The sequence below is a fragment of the Harpegnathos saltator genome, unplaced genomic scaffold, assembly GCF_003227715.2.
Source record: "Harpegnathos saltator strain DR-91 unplaced genomic scaffold, Hsal_v8.6 scaffold328, whole genome shotgun sequence".
In the NCBI taxonomy this organism is placed as follows: domain Eukaryota; kingdom Metazoa; phylum Arthropoda; class Insecta; order Hymenoptera; family Formicidae; genus Harpegnathos; species Harpegnathos saltator.
The window spans coordinates 362,919-384,256 of NW_020230126.1; the positions used below are offsets into that span (position 1 = coordinate 362,919).

At 47.4% G+C, this 21,338-nt stretch overlaps 1 long non-coding RNA gene across 1 annotated transcript; it reads right to left on the bottom strand.

The window, feature by feature from the left end:
- Window positions 1–37: 37 nt before the first annotated feature.
- On the bottom strand, window positions 38–19,717 carry LOC112588877 (uncharacterized). Its single transcript, XR_003113098.1, has 3 exons — window positions 19,514–19,717; window positions 16,282–17,132; window positions 38–349 (listed from the first exon to the last, which is right to left on the bottom strand). It is a non-coding gene; the product is annotated as an uncharacterized LOC112588877 (long non-coding RNA).
- Between the last annotated feature and the right edge of the window lie 1,621 nt (window positions 19,718–21,338).

Genomic DNA, 21,338 nt, shown 5'->3' on the forward strand with positions numbered 1-21,338 from the left:
CCGCCGCCGCCCGCCGCCGCCGCCGCCGCCGCCGCTGCCACCACCGCCGTCGTCGGTCAACGAAAATTTCCGCCTCGCGATGCCTCCCGTTGGGCCGGAAGTTCGGAAGGTCGTGAAACTCTGCACGTTTCGCGAACACGCGTCCTCCTCGGCGTTCGTCAACCCCTTCGACGTGAGCCATGAAGCGACCGGCCGACAAGCGACGTCCTCTGCGCCGGGCGCATCCTCGTCGGCGTAGGGAATGCCGCTTTGGCTCCTCAGAACGCTTTCATCGCTCATTTTCCGTCGTGTCGCGCGGCGCCCTCGATCGCATCCTACCGTGGGGCGTGGGAGAAGTGACCGTTAGATTCTGAAACGGAAAATATTTCGGCATTGAATTAGTCAGTGATCGAGAGTCTTGGAGCAGCGAAAGACCGTCTTTAAAACTCGCGTGATATAGAGTAGCCGTTTCTTAGAAAAATAAAGAGAAGAGCATTTGGTGTTTACGATTCCATAATTGCGATAGTCACCATAAACGTGGGAAGAATTAAGGGAGATTAAAAATGACTCGTATTTTTGTACTTTAAGAGAATTAAATCATTCCTGGGCGTTCCTGGGAGCTGGAGTTTCAACTCCTACGAGTTCCTTTGAACTTGAAGAACATTACATTGTCTTATCTCGATGCAATAAATGGTTGCGCCACTTTCTGTTGAATTATACTTTGGATGGGTTTCAGAATTATTTGATATTCGATTGTCTCGATACATATAATAGATATATGAAGGTAAGTAGAATGAAATTTTGTCTCTTCTCTAATCTCTCTTTATTGTTCATTTCTTTCTATTGACGTTGGAAATGGATATGTATAAAAGGTATATCTATTATTTATTGGCACACTCTCATACATCTAGGAATATGATGTATCGCTGCTCGTGTTGCCAGCCATCGAACATTCTGCTCCTGGCTGCATCGTCATAGCAGACTCGATACCACCTCATGTTACTGACACTGATAACCGGATAACGATCCATGAATACGAATCTATTATATTCTCAATAAAAAGTCCTAAGTAATTTCTATCTTTCTGTTAGAGATGTGCGAACTATTCGAATTCGAATCGAATCGAATCTAATGAATTTGATTCGAATCCGAATCCCTATTATTCGAATCCGAATAATTCGAATAGGAATCAAATACATTATCGTTTGCATGCATCAGCTACAAAACGAGCCATCTGAGCCTGTATGTTTGAACCCTTAACTTGTAATTAACTTAACTTATAATTAATAACTTAATTATAAATTATTTCAATTATTTAAATATATATTTTACTTTAGGATGTTATTACAATATCAATATTCTCTTTCATATTAAAATTTTCCATCGTTATTGGCATGTTTAATAATCATGTTAAATTTTTTAATGATTCGATTCGATTTCATTCGATTCGATTCGACATGAAAATTCTTGATTCTCTATACATCTCTACTTTCTATTAATATCAACATAAATCTGGTAAATATTGATTTTTACGTCTAATAATGCTTCTAATAATGCTAAAATAATAATTATGTCTAGTAATGTTTCTTTAACCAAAAGTGCGATTTTATTTGTACGTGCCAATGTTCTTTTTCACTCCCACTTAGCCTTCTTATTATACAAAATCCAAATTTAAATTTCTACTTCCGAATAGATACACATAGCATACAACTGTTATTTTAGTTCTTGCACTTTCTTCCTCATTAGTTTTTTCAAGAGCTTCAAATCTCACGAAGATTTCCACGTCAAAGAAAATATTATTTTACAAAAATAAAAGTATATTGCTTCTCTTACCTATTCGCATATCTTAATTTTCGTTAAATTAAGTAGAGTAAATATAGAACATTGAGATAATTAAATATGAAATAAATCTGAAATGAAATTTTTTTTAAACTCGATACGGAGGAAGTGTCGGAGTAAGTAACTGCATTATCAAAATGAGACAATAATGTAATGTTGCATCTTGAGAAATTTTCCTTGGTCTTTTAAGTTTGACAAAATTTGCAGAGTTAATAGAGAGTCAAAATTTCGTCTCGGATTACTCCGATAAACCGAGACGAAAAACGAAATGTCGATTTATCTATTCGAAAAATCGGTGAGAAACGAAAACTACGCTGTTATTAACAGACATACAATTATTCCGAAATGAAAATAAAAAATACGATGTAACATGATTCGCAAGCTAATTTATCAGCCTTGATAATGAGATTAATATTGCATAAAATTCTACAAACGGCTCCTCTCGCGGTCGAGAGAAAGGAAGAGAGCGGGACTACCGAAAATTACCACACTAGGTGCGATCCGTGCAATAACTGTTTCCGCAAATCTAGCGTAATAAACTCTGAAATTTGCGGGTGCGCCGCGTAAGGTGGCCAGTGAAGAACATTTTCCATGTTAATTTTTTAGTTAGTGTGAGATTTCGCTAGCGCAAGCTCGGTCGAACGGCGCATTAATGCGTCGCTTGGGTCTGCTAAGGTAATTTGATGCGCAGTTTCGATCGCTCAGCATATTAACCAAGTTAAAATGCGACGAAATTAAGAAACTGCGCGATAATAAGCCCTTAAGACGCGGGACGATAAGAGAAGATTTAAACGAATCGATAAAGAAAAATTTGAGAAACGCTCGCACGCCGTCGAGGAGAAGTTACACAAGTTCAGTCTGCGAGACTCGGGAATCTTATGGGACACGTTGCAAAATTTAGGATTAAAACAGGCTCGGTCAAATTCGCCATTCCGAAATCGTCCACGTTCCGGAAATCGCGTTGATCGGCGATAAATGGCAGAAGGCGCGCTTCGGCAACGAGCGCGCCGCGATCCACCGCTATCGCCGTCTGTCCGTCGCCGCGCCGCCGCCAGCACGTTCCATCGTCCGTGGAATTTCCGGTAGTTGACCGATATCCGGCACGAATTAATTCGGTTCCTGTGCTCGGGGGACATTAAATATTGTAATACTCGCCACAGACTCGTGCGCGGAATCGCTAAGAAAGCCGAATGCCTAAAGAAATTTAATATTCTCGTGTTGACGCGCGATATAGAATATATATATATAGCATCAGCGCTTTCTCTCTCTCTGTCTCTCTCTCTCTCTCTCTCTCTCTCTCTCTCTCTCTGTCTCTCTGTCTCTCTGTCTCTCTGTCTCTCTGTCTCTCTGTCTCTCTGTCTCTCTGTCTCTCTGTCTCTCTGTCTCTCTGTCTCTCTGTCTCTCTGTCTCTCTGTCTCTCTGTCTCTCTGTCTCTCTGTCTCTCTGTCTCTCTGTCTCTCTGTCTCTCTGTCTCTCTCTCTGTCTCTCTCTCTCTCTCTCTCTCTCTCTCTCTCTCTCTCTCTCTCTCTCTCTCTCTCTCTCTCTCTCTCTCTCTACATACTCTTACATACATATATAAATACATATAAATATATATATATATATATACACTCGCATATACATTAGGAAATTTCGCGAGACTCTCACTTATTATGCTAATTTTACAAAATGCATTTTTAAGATCCGCTTAACGGAAAAACTTGCTTAACGCAAATTGTAAAATTTGATTTATTAAGATATTTCCACGACTCATCAGCGGTATAATAATTGTATAATAATTCATAACAGTGTATGATAAATTAACTTGAGTCTACGTATTTTCGAGAAAGTATAATTTGCGCTCCGGTATTGGATAGAATTTTATACGTGGAAAACATTTGATATATTACGCTTCGTCCCGAATTCTAAATTGTTCAAGGTAGACTTAATTTTGTATCACGAATTAATAAATTAGGAATTGTCATATATCTCGGGAATATTTTCGAATAAGGAAAATAGCAGTTTCCCCGCGTTACAGAGAACGTATACTCCTTAAAATTCGCCATATTTTAGGCCAAATGGAATTCGGTAGATACGTATTCGCATAAATATGAAATAAGATGCGTCAGCAAGTTTAGTTAATATTTCAAAAGTACGCTAAAATATTAATAGAAAATATATGACGTCAACGCCAACACAAAACAGCTTTTCACGAAAAAAGAAAAAAGAAAAAAAGAACTACAAAGGTCTAGGTTTCATATTTCGGGTTTTATTACGTACCGAACATAAATCTTTCCTATACAAACGACCGCAACTTTTTTCAGTAGCTAATATTAAACATTCTTCGTATATAAACGCATTTTTATACGTTGACTACCAAAGATGCGCCTCTCCTTCCTTCCCCCCCCCCCTCTCTTTCTCTCTTCCGGATGAGATCGCGATAACACGCTCCGATAATGTAAATTAGTACAATTAACAAGACTCGATTCGAAAACCCAGCTCGCGGGTTATTAAATGCGTAGCGACGCCTCGTCGGCTGGCCGGCCTGCCGATACAAATTAAACAAAGCACGATTAATGGAGCGACCTTAAACGAAAATGCGAAAAAGCGTGTTGCTTATCGGAACCGGCGATCGGATCAACGTAAATTACGTATTTCCTGGCGAACGATCGGTTTTTAGCGAGCGATGTATCATCTGACGAAAATAAAGGGCAGGCGCCGGCGATAAATATTCGCAAAACAATACGCAATCGCGTGGGACGCTGATACTGGAGGTAGAATATAACTGAGTAACGCGAATAGTATCCGCGAATGTCTGTAAAAAAAAAATTCGCCTGGTGGCGGCGGTGGATTCAACATCATTTCTCGTCGCGCTATATCGCATCGTTGTGCCGCTGTAATCGGACAACGCGTTGAAATCGGCGATGAATCAATAATTACGTAACTTTCCCCGACGAGATTCTTAAGTGTACACGACGCACAAGATACGACTAAAAATAATGTTTCAGTCGATCTTTATTTGCGTCATTTGATGTGTGGAGCGCGGTGGAGCTATTCGGTTACAGTTTGTTGATCTCGTTGAGCTCGAAGAGCAAACGATGAAATTTCATCATTTATCGGATTGTTTATGTTTTCCTGCTGAGAGGAATCGTTATTCGACGAATCAAACTCGCCGAAACACCGATGTTTGCCCTTGTCTGGGAGAGACATCCTTTTATTAAAATTATAACTAAATTCGCGAAATGAATGAAAGACCGAGTCTCACAGGGTTAAAGGAGAGTCGCTCGCCGGTTCGCTCGCATCGTCATCTCTCCCCCGTGGGGAGGGTAGTTTGAACTCGCGCGAGGCAATAAGACCGCGCAAGCGGCGTAAATTGAATTAAACCGTCGCGGCTTCGAGGGCCGGTACTACGAGCTCTCTTCTGGCGCTCTAATGATTCCCACGCGAGCGCGCTTTCAAGCCCCCCGGCTGGAATTCTACTTTTAGATCGTAGATAACGCGTAACTCCCACAACGCGCGTCTCGGCCTCCTAAACGAAACACGCATGAATCACACACGTGACGTCGCCGACGCGTTAAATTGACCTGTGATTAAGGGATATTAAGCGGTCCGGGCCAAACGGAGAGTTGTTCTTTTCCCTATCCTTGCCTTCTTGAGGAAATCCTGCGCGATCGATCTTGGCGCGAGCGAAATGTTCGATTGAAAACTGCGCTCTTTGAATGTCGCGTTTGAATTGTTTACGCGTTTGTTCTTGCGCCACCGATCTACTTTTCTTGCTTCTTATTCGATTCATCAAGACCCGTGTTAACCCTTTGACCACTGCGCGTCGTCGTAGTGGCTTCTTAGCGGCGCTAAGTGGGCGTTTAAGACCAAAATCCTCCGTAGCGGTTCACTTCTTCTAAAACTTGCACCGAGTCCCAACGCTCGACTTGTCGTAAACACAAATATCATTAATTTATTGGCTTGCTTCGTATTCTCTTATGTAAACACTATGAATTGTGTACTGTGAAGTAGCAAACGTCGATCGGGGACTGTTCTTATCCATTATGCGTGTTCAGCAGCAAAGCTGTGCTTGCAGCAGCAGCAGAGTTGCACGTCCCCAGCTCAGCCGTGGCTAACAGGGTTAATAGTCGTAATACTCGAATCTTGCCTCACGTGAGAAACTCAGATCTGAGTCTGAAGCTCATTTGATTTGAGCTTCTCCAGTGGAATCGCATGTGACATTACATCTGTAATCGCGATTCGACTGGAGAACTTTCGATTCTGAATTGAAATCTGGAATATCACACTAGACGCAAGTTCTCTCCTTTTCTCTCCCCGAAAATTTATTAAAGAGGTCCGCCATGTGTCACTGCGTGATAGGCAAGCGAGGATAAAGATCGAGCGCGTGTGCCGAGGGCACATATTAATTACGATGAAAATGTTTGCCGCGTGCTCTCCAAGAACGCGCGTGGCGAGTCGCCGGTAGGTGTGCGTTAGCCGGCGTAATTAACGGTACTGCAAAATTCAGGTGTTACCACGGCTGCACTGACCCAAATCCTATGCACGCAGCTACTGGGCCGCGCAATGCACGGCTGTGATATTTCGCGGCGATTACCGCGATTTAACGTCCGTAGGGCAGAAACGTGCAAACGGAGGATTTTCCGTGTCGAATCGAATCGACGAAATTCCGTCCAAATCCGGATTAAATCGTCGAAATTTAACTTTTCATTAACAACGTAACCGATAACACGGTCCGTAAGTGTCAGTCGCTAGATATTATTACGAGCAATTTTAAACCACGGATGAATAATCACGTTTGGATCACGTACGATGTTAGATGAAAATATATTGTACGAGTAAACGGAATTCATAACGAATGCATGAAAAGCACACAGAAAATGCAACATGACGGACGACAATTTAGCCGAGAATTTGAAGAACGAAAATTTGAAGTTTCTTTCTATTTCTGTGTGTGTGTGTGTGTGTACTTCTGGTTCTGGCGCGACGACAACACCCACGTGGAAATTTCCGCAGTTTCGGCAAAAAAAATTTCTCCTCGCAAAACTTGCCTCTGCAGTCCCTTTTTTTTCCCCACCGCGTGAGTATTCGCAGGGGACGATATATTCAGCCGAGAACAGCGGGATGTCAGCGGCAAATCGGCGCCGCGCGTATACATAATTCATCGATCGGCATTCCCGGACGAATCGCGACGCGCGGGAATCTCAGCGAGATGACAGCGGAATGCAAAAATAATAGCGTGGGCTTAGAACGGCCATGGCACGGTTACGCAACCGTGGCGAGGAGGGACGAGGTGATCGGTCGACGATTGCGCGAAAAAGCGAATGCGCGTCGGGGAGTCGCCGGCTCTTTCGTCGTGCGAGCGAGCCGAGAGAGGTTCCGGGCACCGGCCGCTTAAACCTTTTAACCTCTCAATTAATCGGATGATGAGATCTTTGATCCCGGCAACTTCACTCGTCGTCTAAGGTCGCCTGCGGATTATCCGGATTAGAAGAACGCGCTAGAAAAACGGTCGTCCCAAGTTTGACTTTAGCGCGGGCCGTACGGATTTAAAGCTACACTAGTACATTATTATAACCAAAAAATATAACAACGACAAGGCGCGGCGATGTGGTGTGAAGGACACGCGGCGAGATGCGACAAATGAGGAGAGAATTATAATACGAGGAAGAAGAAAGAAACTTCATTTCTTTTACGCGTGTGCTCTTTCGCTTTGATACGTGTTTTCATCTTTGAAATGAAAGACAAAAATAGAAAATGAAACGAAAGATAATTACGGCGAAAAGGGAAACGAGATATATATATATATATATACACACGGAAATGTAGATGTTTAATTTCAATGTGTGATGGGTATATCAATTAAAGATATATATTTTATTGAATGCCAGCTCGTTCCACCATTAACGTTGCGTATCATTAGTCGCTCATCAAAGATTGACATCGGTTCCGAGAAAGGTTTCCCGTGAAATTTTTATTATCGTGCAGTGCTTGTCAACCGCGCGCGCGCGCGCGCGCACGCGTTCAATATATTGTCGTAATTTTGACTACACGAGCCGTCACAATAGCCGATATTGGAAACAGAATGCAAACAAGCGTTCTATTTACCAAGAATGTCGCAATAATAAAATTTATCAAACGCTCATTCGGAGCGAAAACTCATTTCCATCCTGTATTTTTACGATATTTATTCAGAAAACATCAGAATGAAATTTACAGTAAAATGAGAAAATCATGCGCTCAGGCGTGTTAAGTTATTCCAGTTTAATCAGACGTTCTGCATCAACGTGTCGCGCGGTAATGTCCGCTAATCTGCATTCACTATTAAATATCTAAACGAGAATTTAAATTCCCGCAATATCGGAGGAAGGATCAAATCTGCGCAATTAGGTCTCTTTTTCTCAAAACAAGATCGCTACTCGCTAGACGACTAGTCGATATTTTACTCCGACCAATCTTCTCCTCTTTCATCCCCGAGAAATACATAAATCTATGGGGAATTACTTTGCACTCTTGTGACACGGATATAATTAAGGTAACCTGACTCTTAACGATAAATCGACAAATGGAAGAAGAAAAGAAAAATGTCCGTCTCTCGTAATTCTTGTTTCTTTAGACATGTTTGTTAATAATTTCATCATCCTGGAGATAAACATAACATCAGCCGCTTCTATAAAACACACTCACATACATTTCTGCTTTAATGCCTTCGATCCTGCAAATTCCATTCTATAGGAATCGCGCAAATAAAGCTCTTTAGGCTCGAGCCGATAAACTCGCAAACTGACCAACAAATGAAAAAGGACTAACCATCCGGACGCGAGGAGCACTTAGGCGCACGGAAATCAGCTTTCAGAGCGCTCGAGCGTAATCGCGGCTATTTTGCCAATTACTTCGTTCAATCGGCAGGATACCCTCTCGAGTCGGAAGATATCGTCGTTTCCTGCGGTAGCGCCGTAATAAAATGCCTCGTACCACACATTCATACGCGTGCACATACGAAACAAAGAGAGAGAGAGAGAGAGAGAGGGAGAGAGAGAGAGAGAGAGAGAGAGAGAGAGAGAGAGAGAGAGAGCGAGAGAGCAAGAGAGCGAGAGTAATCTTGTCGTGTATCTCGCGCGCGTTTAACGCGCATGTATGCGTACGTGATTAAGCGCCGTCGAGGAGCAACATTATCTGGCGATATGTAGGTGAGCACCGATCCTTTAGGAAGATTAATGGTCCCGCATTATCTGGTCGATATAGCGCGGTCAGGCCGAGGGCTTTTTGAGCGCGCCGAGGACCTTCGCCTTGGACCAGCCGGGCCGGGTACACGTCGGCCCGGCGTTCGTTTATCATTTCGACGAGTGTTCGTCGCCCGGCATTTCCGATCGCGTATCTCGTATCTTTCGTAATTCAGATCGGCGTACCTCGGGTGTGCCCGGCGTCTCCGCCTCCGCCTCCGCGCCCTCCGTAGCTCGCCGGAGGTGCTCGCCCTCGACGTTCAATTTCGACATCACGATTACGCGCGATATTATTTCAGCATTAAATAATACGAGCCCGAGCTGCGCGACGCGATAAATCAAGCACTCGGGACTGACGGACTGCCCTCTTTATCTCTCTCCCTTCGCTCCTCGCGAGAGAGAGAGAGAGAGAGAGAGAGAGAGAGAGAGAGAGAGAGAGAGAACTCCTACGCGCTCTCCCCCGGCTAAAAATACACAATGGCTCTTCCACCTTGGAGCGTCGTCTATTTTTAGCCGCAACACCGAACCGGACTCCGTTGTTTCTCGTTGTTCGACGGCCGCGCGTCACCTTTCGATTAAGATTTCCTTCTCAAAGGAGCGACACGCGCCGCCGGTCGTCGCTTTTCCACGAAACTCCGAAATTCGCTGCGAGCCACCGCGGCTGATCTTCCCGCACGATCGAGATCGAGCGACCCGCATCTCCCTCGCGACTCCTTTCCCCTGCGCCTTCGTGTATTCGTCCCCGAAAACGATGTATCGATCGTGTCCTCTCGCCGCGACCTTCCTTGCCCGTCTAGGTAGCGCTCCTGCCGGCGAGAGTGGCCTCTGAAAACATTCGGCCCTCTTTCACGATCCTCTCCCTTTCTTCTTCCCCTTTCTTCTAAGCCGATGGGCTATTCACGTCTTTGACAGAGCCTGCCTTTAGGGTGCATGACCTGAACGGCTGCGCGAGGCCTACGCGCTCTCGGAGGGTTCCGCCGTCTCTTCCACCCGCGAATAAAAGAACGCGCCGACCGCGTGATTCTGACTCCTCCGCGAGCGTTTGTTAATGCGAACGAGTTTTTTCTTCTCGGCTGACTTTGAATCCCAAACTCTGCGCGCTTGTGAATCCAATTTCAAGATTATGGGGTTGATTTCTGCACGGAGGGAATTTTATGATGGAACTTGCGATAGAATTTTACAGCCGAGAGACATTTCGGGATTCTGCCTTGGTTTACTGCCCTTTCGTCTTGTACGTGTTATTTGTATTTTAGGAACTGAAGTTTATACTGTTGAAAAATTAAACTCTGGCTGACATGAGAAAACATACTGTTAGAAACTTTAGAAAAAGAATAGATAGCACGATAAGGTTGAAAAGATTTTACACACGAAAAAGAGACTATGTTACTCTCTCCGTGTTGCCGGAAGAAAAGAAAAAAAAAAAAATATATATATATATATAATTATATCGTGTATAAAAATATACAATAATTTTGAAATACGTAAATATCGTATGGAGATAACAATTATAATTATTGATCGTATTATTTGCATAACAATGAAGGTAATTGAAGAACAACATGCGTATATGTAGAAACGTATAATTTATCATCAGCATATCAATTATACAATAATATTTATCATATTATTTAACAATCATGCATGTTCATTTTAGTAGTTGCGCAGTGCAGTGCTGCGTTAAAATAATTATCACCGCGTCGTAACGCAAGAACGTGCGCGTTTACAACGTGCATTGCAGCTCGACGCTCCGCAAAATTCGTAACCGCTCTGTTTTCCGCTCTGTGTTCGTTCCTTACGGCTCCTTTAGAAAGGCACTTTGCGACCTTTTTGCCGGCCCCGACGGTTTTCAACGCGTGGGTCCTCTCGCTCTGGGCCGCACATGCGGTCCGGATTCTCCCCCGCGACCCTCGCGCCGTTCTTTCGCCGTTACTTTTTCTCTTATTCCCCCGACACACGAGAGACTCGCCAGAGAGATGGCTCGCTTTATTATTTTTTGGCGACAAACAAACCACGCGGGCAGACAAATGTCACGAGCCCGTCGAGACACGCGTCGCCGTTGCGAAGTTAAAAACGCCGCTTTTGCTCTTTTTCCATGCGGCTAATTTACGCCGCTCGTTATTACCACGTGTGAAAGCGGTCTTTATAACGGCTTCGACGCGTTTCCTTTTCTCTCTCTCTCTCTCTCTCTCTCTCTCTCTCTCTCTCTCTCTCTCTCTCTCTCTCTCTCTCTCTCTCTCTCTCTCTCTCTCTCTTTCCCTTTTCGTTCGCGTCGCGTCTATCTCGCTCTCTTTCTCTCTCTCAGTGCGACTGAGTCAATTTTCTTGAAATTACCACATTTCACGCGCGACGAGATGCTGCCACGCCACCTTAATTATTTGTTCCACGATGAAAGCAGAGAAATCGCAATTATCCGAGACGGCGAATAAATAAAGTAACTGAAGCGTTTAAAGAGATATATTATTTAAGACGTCTTGTTCAGGTTGAAGAGGCTGACTTGCGTTGCACCCGCGATTTCCGGTGCAACAAATAACATCTCGCGAGCAATTTCAGCGAGTTATCGCGGCCGCTTTACGGAGATGAGGCACAAGTTCATCGGTCATTGATACGACGGATCGATGCGCCAAAGGAAGCATAAGACACTAAAATACAAGAACGTGGCGGCGTTTAGTTGCTCACATCGGAAGAATGCGCGACTGTCTTTGATCTCCGTCGGAGAACCGGATACACTCGTTATGAGCCGCGCCTCTCCTTCCCCCTTCTCTTTCTTTCTCTCCTACTCTATCTCTCTCTCTCTCTCCTACTCTCTCTCTCTCTCTCTCTCTCTCTCTCTCTCTCTCTCTCGCTCTCTCTCCCTCTCCCTCTCTCTCTCGCTCGAAAACGGTCGGCAGCAAGTGCATTCACACGCAGATAACCAACACGAGTAGTAGTACCGTCGGGTGCGTCGGGCTCTCTCATTGTGCTACTCATTCAAACTGATAATAGCGAAGCGCATGAATCGTCCAACTCGAGCGATACGCTTTTTATCGTGCGCGATAACGCGTACATGCGCACGCGATCTACGATCGTGACTTCCATCAAACTATCGTTCCAAGTGTCCGACTCGCTGATCAGTTTTAGATTTATCTTCGCATCTATTGTCCCGTCATCCTTCATTTGTAAACGGATAGATCACTGTCACACTTAATCCTCCTTTTATTTTTTCGCTCCGTGACTCTCCCTGATAGACTGTCATGATTGTCGCGACGTGAAACTATACCCATAATGGGAACTTTACAACGTTTTAATTACATTTCCACGGAGCAAATATACCGTATTGAATTAGTCGTTAAGTTTACGTCATGCAACGATCGGAATTTTCTGCTATGTCGAAGCGGCAAGCAAATTTGCTGAGAGTCACTCCCTCAGATGTTCATATTTCGCATGACACATCGTTTAGAATAAATCGTGATGATTGAACCTAGCATGTTTCTATTTCACCGGTCTTTGTGGCAAATACGAGTGCCGTGTAAAATATTCGTAACCGGTGCAACCTTTACATATCGACGAGCAAAGCTGCTGCCAGATTTACGTACATCTGGGTCAGAGTATGGGTTTCAGGTGCGCTTTGAATTTCAATTTTTATCGGAACGAGGTGATCTCAGGCTGTGTGACACCGTGCGGAAAAAAGCACCTTACTTCACCGTTACGTCACCGCTTGCATCACACGCTTTGATCGCTGAAATAAACACTTCCTACGCCATCGTAATTTCCTTGACGAAACGATTAAATATCCTCTTCTGCTCCCTCTTGGTGGTCCCTCTTCGCAGTTTCCGACGCGCGGCGCAACCGCGAGACCGATTCAATTCCTGAAGTTAATGCAACTCGACGTAGGTCGTGGTGTACGTTAAGCCGCAACGTCGAAGTCGCTCGGTGTAACCAAGGACAAACACATCGAATAAATATCCGAGAGCACACATCGCGATATGCGCGTTCGTATTTCGAAAAGTCAATATAGTTCAGTTTACCTCGCAGCAGCCCTTCGAGATAGGGTCGGTAAACTGTTTCCTATAACAACCTAGGGCCCTGCGCATAGTTTAACAATTTTTCCGTCGAACTTGAGAGAGCGCGGAAATCGGTTGCGGGCAAATTTAGCAGAGAGGATTTTCCATGAGATTATTCGTAATATCCACCCCCTAAATTTCTTCGGATGCAATTTCGCCCGAAGCGCAGTCGAGATTTCAAATCCTTTAAGCTTAAAGATCCTTAAATGTCTTTTCACATATTTGTTGAAAATTTTAAAACGTCAATGTTTCGACTATCTTTTTCTTGCTCTTGGTTGTTTACTCATCAGTTGTTTGTCAACCTCTTGACAAAATTTTATTGTTGTCGCATGGAAACCTTGTTGGGGAAAATATTTTTAACTCTCGTCCTCGAATATATAATTTGCAAATGCGCAATGTGACAGGTAAAATTGCTTAAACCACGCACGGGACACGGGAAAGTAATTATAATCTGACAATGGAGCAAGCAAAAAGGACCCACATTCGCGCAACACCCTCGTGAGTGCAGATGTGCCTGGTCGCGCGCTCGCCAGACTTATCAATCCTTGATCATCCGTTGCGGCCGCGTTATCCGGCCGATTCCAGGCCACCGTTGAACCGCGAAACACCTGACCGCGGTCAGCGTCGACGGGCGACATCCAGCAGCAATTGCCTCCTTTCAACCCTCTACCTCTTTCTCACCCTCACTCGCCGCTGCTCCGCGCGCGCGCGCGCGCGCGCGCGACACGCCTCGACGACAGCATACCACGTCGCATTATTGCTCGCTGCACCCTCGCGGTCGAGTTCCCACCTTTCGACGGCGTGAGCCGCGGTCGACCTCGAGATTTTTTCGCGACGGCAGGAGCGCCACTTTCTTTCTTCCCGTGAGCGCACCCACGTACGTATAGTACATTTCCTTCGCACGCGAAAAATAACCTCAGCGAAAGGCGCTGAGACACAGTCGCGCGGCTAAGATGTATCTTTGGAAGCGCGCGGCATCGCGACTGTCGTTGCTGCTGAAATTTAGTTTATCAACTGTTTCGCAACTTGAGCGAGAAGCGCTGAAGCCGCCTGAGGCGAGTGACGCTCAGCTGAATCTATCAGCTGCTGTTGCAGTTGTGAAGTGTGTTCTCCGTTAGTATTTAGCTCGGCACAATAACTATTGTGTAACACGCGGAATAGTTGGATTATTGTTATTTTATTATTATACATACGCGTGTTCCCGAGTGTCAAGTTGTCGCAATGCCGATCGCTTATATGTAACTCCAGCAAACGAGCCTCCATTCGTCGGGAGTGACTTTTTTTTAGTAAACTCGTCGCTGCTTCAACACGACAAGAAATTCACATGTTTGCATGACGGAAATTTAACGATTAATTCAATACAATATATATTTGCTCCGCGAGTGCGATTTATCTGTAATTTTTAGCCAACTTTTAATAATTAATAGCAAAGTTTTCTGTTGCTTCTTTCTCTTGCTTGCGCACGCGGAGCATCGAGAACGGCGACGGTGAGTTTGTCTCGGCTGGCAAAGTGTAACACGACTCCCCACGCAAAGGATAATTCGTCCTGCGCCGATGACCGGCGACGACCGTCGCGACGGCCGTCCTCTCGCCGTGTGGTCCCCGGCGCTCCGATTTCCTCGAAGGAGGAGCCCGGGATCGGATTTACGCTCTTCGCTCTTCGCGACGATCAACTCCAACTCCCGAAAATGGAGTTCGCGGAAGCGAGTCTGAATGTTACTCGCTGTCACGCGACACGAAACGTTGAAACGCGCTCAGGACTCGAGTTGTGCCTTCCGCCGTGGCGAATGTGAAAATTACATTGCGGCTGCAAGCGGGCAGAGGGAGAGACGGCGAAAGTTTTTGTGGAACTTTGTGCTAATTATCGGTTGCCGAATGCGGCGCGAGCCGCGCGGACTCGTTAAAAGTTGCGGCGGAGCGGGCGGCCCTGCTGGCGTAAACAGGTTTCCCCCAATGTTTCTCCCAATGAGAGATCAATCGCCAACTTGACAACAAACTCGCCTTTATCTTCCGCTTCCTCGGACTTTGGCAGCTCGGGATCGCGAAACGCGCTGTGTCGCAACGACCCGCGTAGAAAATTCCGCGGGCTGCAGTTTGATTAGCCAAGAAAATTACGGGCTCCGCTCGGGAAATCCACGCGGAATCAAGTTACACGAGTGTGGTGTTTCAAATGAGCGGCTGCAAAGTGGAAAATCCAAGCGGATTCCACTTGATTTGCCAAACGTTTTCCCACGGTGCACTTTCCAGTTGGCTTCCGCTTCGAGCCGGAACCGGACGAAGCGTACGGAACGCTTTGACTACTTGCGCTTTGTAATCGTTAAGTATTCTAAGTATGCGCGAGTACTCGTCAGTGCTTTGAGTCTTCTTTCGACCGTACTTGGAGTCTTGGCGAGTCTGGGCCTCTCGCTTTCACGACGCGCGGATTTCTGTCTATCGGCGGACATTATCGAAACGGATCACCGGAACGCGCCGCGCCGCGCCGCTCCGCTCCGCAAACTCGCTGGAGCGAGAACGATTCGCGGTCTTGAGCTGCAAAATTATTATTCCGCGGCGGAAATCGCCGCCGTTTGCGAGATCCGGCGACAGCCGCGGGCCGCGGGCCGCGGTGAACCCACGTGGAAAATGCACGTCGCGACGATGAACTCGCGCGGTCGGGAATTTCTCGGGACCTAATCGAGATCTAGCCTAATTTCCCGCCGACAAAAAATTATAGACTCTAGTCGGGAAGTCTGCTGGAGAAGTTTTAGAAGCTGGAAGCGTAATGTTTCGAGCGCGCGCTCCAAATGGGGCTCCAAATGGGGAAACTCGAGTAGGTCCTCCACGCTCGGCCGAACCCAGGTTTTCCCAGGGAATTTTCCGCCTTTCATTTTGGATCGGAATTAAACAGAGCGTAGAATGAAACCGTCTCCCGCGTGCACGCATGCATATATGCACGTTCCACAAATATTAAAAAAAAAATACGGTCCAAGTATGAGGAATCTTTTTTTCTTCCTTCTTCCTTTCTTCATCCGCGGATCGCGTCATTGGGTCACTCGCGATCGGGTCGATCGCGCTGGGTGTGGGGGAAAGTCCGATCTGCTGATGAAATCCGGCCACATCGTTACGAGGGACGAATCGGCAGATCGCTCGCGAGACTACGCGCCGCTTATCGCGCGACACGCACCGCTATTTAATCCGCTCGATTAGCATTTACCGCAATAACGTTTTTGCAGCTCACCTACCTGCGACTTCCTCGTGGCTCGCTCGCTCGCTCGCTCGCTCGCGAGCGGCGTCGCTTCCAATTAGAGCGACGGGCGAGAGAGCGTTATTGTACGTTTCCGCCGCGCTTTTTTGCCAGGCTGCTACATCGCCGGAGAGCCGAGAGCGGTGTGCCGTTATCGCGCGCCGCGCTCCGAACGCTGCAATTTACGGCGATAGCTCGCTTCGCGGTACACCGATTGCGTTTCCTTCGTGACACCGGTCGGCTCGAAGCGGTCGATTTCTCGAAGCGTCGATTTCGCGCAGCGATCGTTGTTCCGCGGGGCCTCTCTTTCCTCCTTTATTCTCGCTCGCTCCCGATAGCGCGCGAGGAGCGCCGCATTACGCCAATTGCACCGCGAAGGGCTTCACGATGCCGCAACGGCGAATCGTCGTCGTCGTCGCGCTAATCGCATCCTTTCCGTCCGCCCGTCCGTGCGACCAGCACGAGGCGAACTGCCGTCGGCGACGTCGCGGGTCGCCGGTCGCGCGAGGGTAATCGCGCGAGAGTCCTCTCTCGCGCCGGCACTTGAAAGGGAATCTCGTTATCACCTCGCTGTCGTACGCACACATACACACACGCGCGTGCGCGCGCAATACTTGGCACTGTTACCGCGATAGAGCAGTCGCAATATCGCGTCGCTCACTGCAGTTTTAAGGAGGACACACACACACACGCACGCACACTGCCGTCACTGTGAATCGCGATGTCGGTCAATCGTCGAGCGGCGAGTCGAGCGTAGATCCGCGAAGATGCGGGGTTTCGCGCGAGATTGATTCCACGGCTCTTACCGGCTCTCCTTTCTTTCGCTTCTTTCTGTCTCTCCTCGTGCTCCTAAATATCGTTTGACAGATTGAGCCGATAAGAGCCGTTCGTCATCGATATCGGGCGCGGTAATCTAATCTAATCGCGGATAACATTGTTTGACAGAGAAACGTAGAACGGAGGCCGAATACATTACTCCGGATTTTCGACGGACACTAATATCATTACACGGAGACTCTAATTACACACGAGAGAACCTTCGTTCGGGGAACGTTGTTGTAGATCTATGCGACCGTGTCGACTTCGCATCGACATTCCGCTCCTTTCGTTCTACATTCGTGCTTTTTATATTTCAGCGATTCTGCGAAATCTGCTGTTGGCAAATTTACCATTTCCCTCGGCAAAATAAACTCTGCTGGGGCAAAGTGCTCCGGAGCTGCCACCGGAGGACGTGGAAAAAGTAGTTTTAAAAATTATATTAGAAAAGAAGCTGTAACACACCAGCCTTGCGAAAAATAGCGTCCCAACCGGGAGTTTTTGTACTCTCACTTTTACGATCTCGCAGCTGACTCCGTAATTATTTCCCGGGAGCGGCGAGAAGTGACGCGTGTCGTTTAGTCGAACTTCGAAGGCGGCGGGATCGAATTTCGAATCTCAGCTTACGCTAATAACCCGGGGATTACGATGGCTCGAGGAGGGAGGAGGGACCCTTAAGAAACTGCAGGAAGGTGCGCGATCTCAAACTTCCTTGCTTTAATATCCGCGGATTTGTCACGAATTATGACTCGCGAGGATAACGCGAGGAATTACCCTGTCCCTTTCCCCGGACACCCGGAGGCCGATCCCGCATGCACAACGAAGCGTCGCGTGCTAATATTCTGACCTCACTTTTCGGGCCGGGCCTCCTTCCGTGGAAGGCTCGGATTGTGCGACACGCGAGAATCTCTCTTCCCCCCCCCCCCCGCACGAGAGAAAGAGAAACTCACTTCGTGTAACTTGAATGAATTCCCCCCCTCCCCGGGGGACCAGACGAAAACTCGATGACGAGGAACGATCTCTCCTCTTGCCTCTCCGTTGCTGCGACCGAAAAAATGATCCGTCCGAACATTCGGCTGCATTACAATTCGGTCGAGACAACCGAGAACGATCGACCGGCAATCAACGAGGAGGCTCCTGCAGGAATCGAGCTGTTCCTGCGCACAATCGAGCTTCCGTCTGGACTCTAGGGAGGAGAAATTCAGTTACACCCGCCGAGCTTATCTTTCATCCATGCGGAGGAATTTTAAACGCCAGCCCGTCAACGTTCGGGCAGCCCCAAGGATATCCGAAGGATAATGATTATCGTTCGGAGGCTGGGCGAAGTCCAGCCATGCCGTGACAGCCGCGCTTGATATTTATATATATAGGTATGTACGTGCGCGAGGGTGTAATTCCGCGAGCAGGAAAAATAACGCGGAGCGAGAGGAGGAGCGAGGAGGAGGAAAATGAGCACGGATGTAAACAGCGAGCGATGGACAGAGACGAATGGGGCGCGTTGCATGCCGCGAGATAAATTGAATTAACATATTAACGCGGCCGGCGTGGAGTAAAAAGCGCCGGGCACCATTCAGCGTGTTCCGTCTTTCTTCTCTCTGTCTGCCGCTTCCCCTCGCCTCCTCCCTCGCTTTCCGCTATTGTGCGCGCGTGAGTCGAAGAAATTGAAAGATTAAGGACGTCATAAAAATGTTGAGAGCTCTCGGGACTCTTTGACAAGTTCGTTTAACTTCACGAAACCTTCCGACGAACCGTGTCTACTTTCTGCGCCGAGAGACCGAGCCCGCCGTACAGATTTCAGATCGCACAGCTGCCGCCTTCGAAAAAAATTCCCTCCAAAGTTTCTCCGAGATTTCCCGGAGAAACGGAAGTCCGTCGTGCGCCGCGACTCGGCTCGCTCGACATCGCGGATTGTTCGTCTCGCGAGTTGCCTCGCGAGACGAACACCGATCGACGACACGGTCGGTTTGAACATGTCGCGCGAATCACGCGGTCAATTGGAATCTAAATCGAGCGTAATCGAGAACCGTCGCAGTCGCCGAGTTCGAGTAACGCCAGCGCCATTCTTGATCGCGCAGAAGGAAGCTCTTAATCGGTGCTCATTAGTTTAATCCCGAAAATTAACGACGCACCGGCTCCGAACAGAATACACTCGAGTAATTCAGCGCGAGGAAAGTTGGGGGTTGGGGGGCGGGGGGGGAGGGTGCGAGAAACACAACAGGCGGCGAATCCGCTCGACAGATTCCTCGCTTCGCAGGGGGGTCGCATCGACGCGAACGAGAAATGAATACCTCGCGGGCGCGCGTATCGTGCTCGCGTTCGTTTGCCGAAGGGAAACTTGATACATTCGAAAAACGAACGAACGGGCGAACGAATGCACGAATCACCGCGATAGTGGATTTATTTAATCTGCGAACCTCCGAACTGCAGCGGATCCACGCACGCGGCGACACGCGCGACGAGTAATTGCATAAATGGAGATCCGCGTCACCGTCTCGTCGGACTATTCACTATTGATCTTGCTTAATTCTATTGGAAATCCACTGCACCCACACTGCGCACACTCGGCTTTTCGAATCGGTGCGGCGACGCGCGACTCGTACCAACATCGATCCTCTCGATCGCGCTGGCGCGGCAAGACTGGCCGCATGGATCGAGATCGTGATCGAGGGACAACGGCCAGGGACGGAGCAAGGAAGGGCTCGCGCGCGGTATACCCTCGCGATGATTCGTCGGCTGGAGGTCATCGGTGCCTTCCAATTCCGCCGCCCGAGGAATCTGCGAGAGGAACGCGAGTTGAACTAGACATTCGCGCGTCACGATTGCAAAAGCAGAGCGCGCTCTCATCCATTGACTCGACGTTGCGTAACGTGTTATCTCTCGGTCCTTTGACTTCGCAAGGATGATGGAAATGATAACGATGAAAAGAATAATAACGATGCGCGCCACGGTGATGAGGGAAACAAAGTTTGCGCAAAATGAGGCTCGATGCACGCGCATCGATGTGTACTTTGAGTTAAATCTGTCGTGTATTCTCACCTGAGTCTGCGTTTGACAGCGTTCAACGTTGCACGATCGTGTAATTTGTTTCCTGATCAACAACAATAATAATAATAATAATGATGATAATAATAAATTTATGCGGCAATGGTAAAGAGAAATACAAAGATTTGCACGTGAAAAGATTCGACACGCGGATTATGTACTTGAATTTTAATCCGTCACGCACAATCAGCTGAATTTGCGCTTGACAGTTGTGTGTTTTTCATCCGCTCGCAGCTGTCGAAACGCGAAACGCCCGGGAATTATAATAAAACGAGCGAGTATCCAAACATGACGAATTCGAGCTGCGGAAGCGCTTAAAGCAGAACCGAGAGGCGCGTCAATCAGACGCCGCGAGTGTGAAAAATAACACACGGCTAAAATGGGAGAAGAGATAGAGAGAGAGAGAGAGAGAGAGAGAGAAAGAGAAGCGTTCGATTGTTATTTCTATCTTAATTCGAGCGCGCTGAACCTCGGCTGAACCTTGAAATATCGCCGAGGCACGTTGCCTGCCGGCTCTCATACGACCTGTGTGCGGCCGAGAATGTAATCTTCGGAATCAGTTATCCTAATGATGAGAAACGGGAGAATCCATCGCGCTATCGCGGCGTTGATTTATTACGCGCAATCTCTCTCTCTCCCTCTCTCTCTCTCTCTCTCTCTCTCTCTCTCTCTCTCTCTCTCTCTCTCTCTCTCTCTCTCTCTCTCTGTCTCGCTCTCTGTCTCTTCTCCGCCTCTTCCTTTCTGCGTTGCGTGAATCCGCGGTTCGTGACTCGTATCGCACGTGAGATAGGCGCGCGACGCGCGGAAGAGGAAGCCGAAAGTATGCGAACACCTCGCGCTATCTCGATCGGTCTCGCGAAGTTCAAGCACAAGAGTGTGCAAACGGCGAAGTCTAATAATATACGACGCCGGGATAATCCTCGATGAACTAACAATAAATCGCCGACTACCGCTCATAATTCCGCCGTGCGCATCGTGCGCCGCGAAATCCACGCCGAAATCGTTATTAGATACTGCGCGTGAGCGGAGGACGCCCGGAGAAGTTTCCGGGGAAGAGACGCGAACGAAGCAAATATCAAAAGCACGTTCGAGGGAAAGAAATGTTCTCGTCGCGCAATCATAGCACTGCAAAGCGTTGGAGAAAACAGTTCCATATGGAGAAAGGACTTTTTACCGACAAATTAATGTAGAATCTTG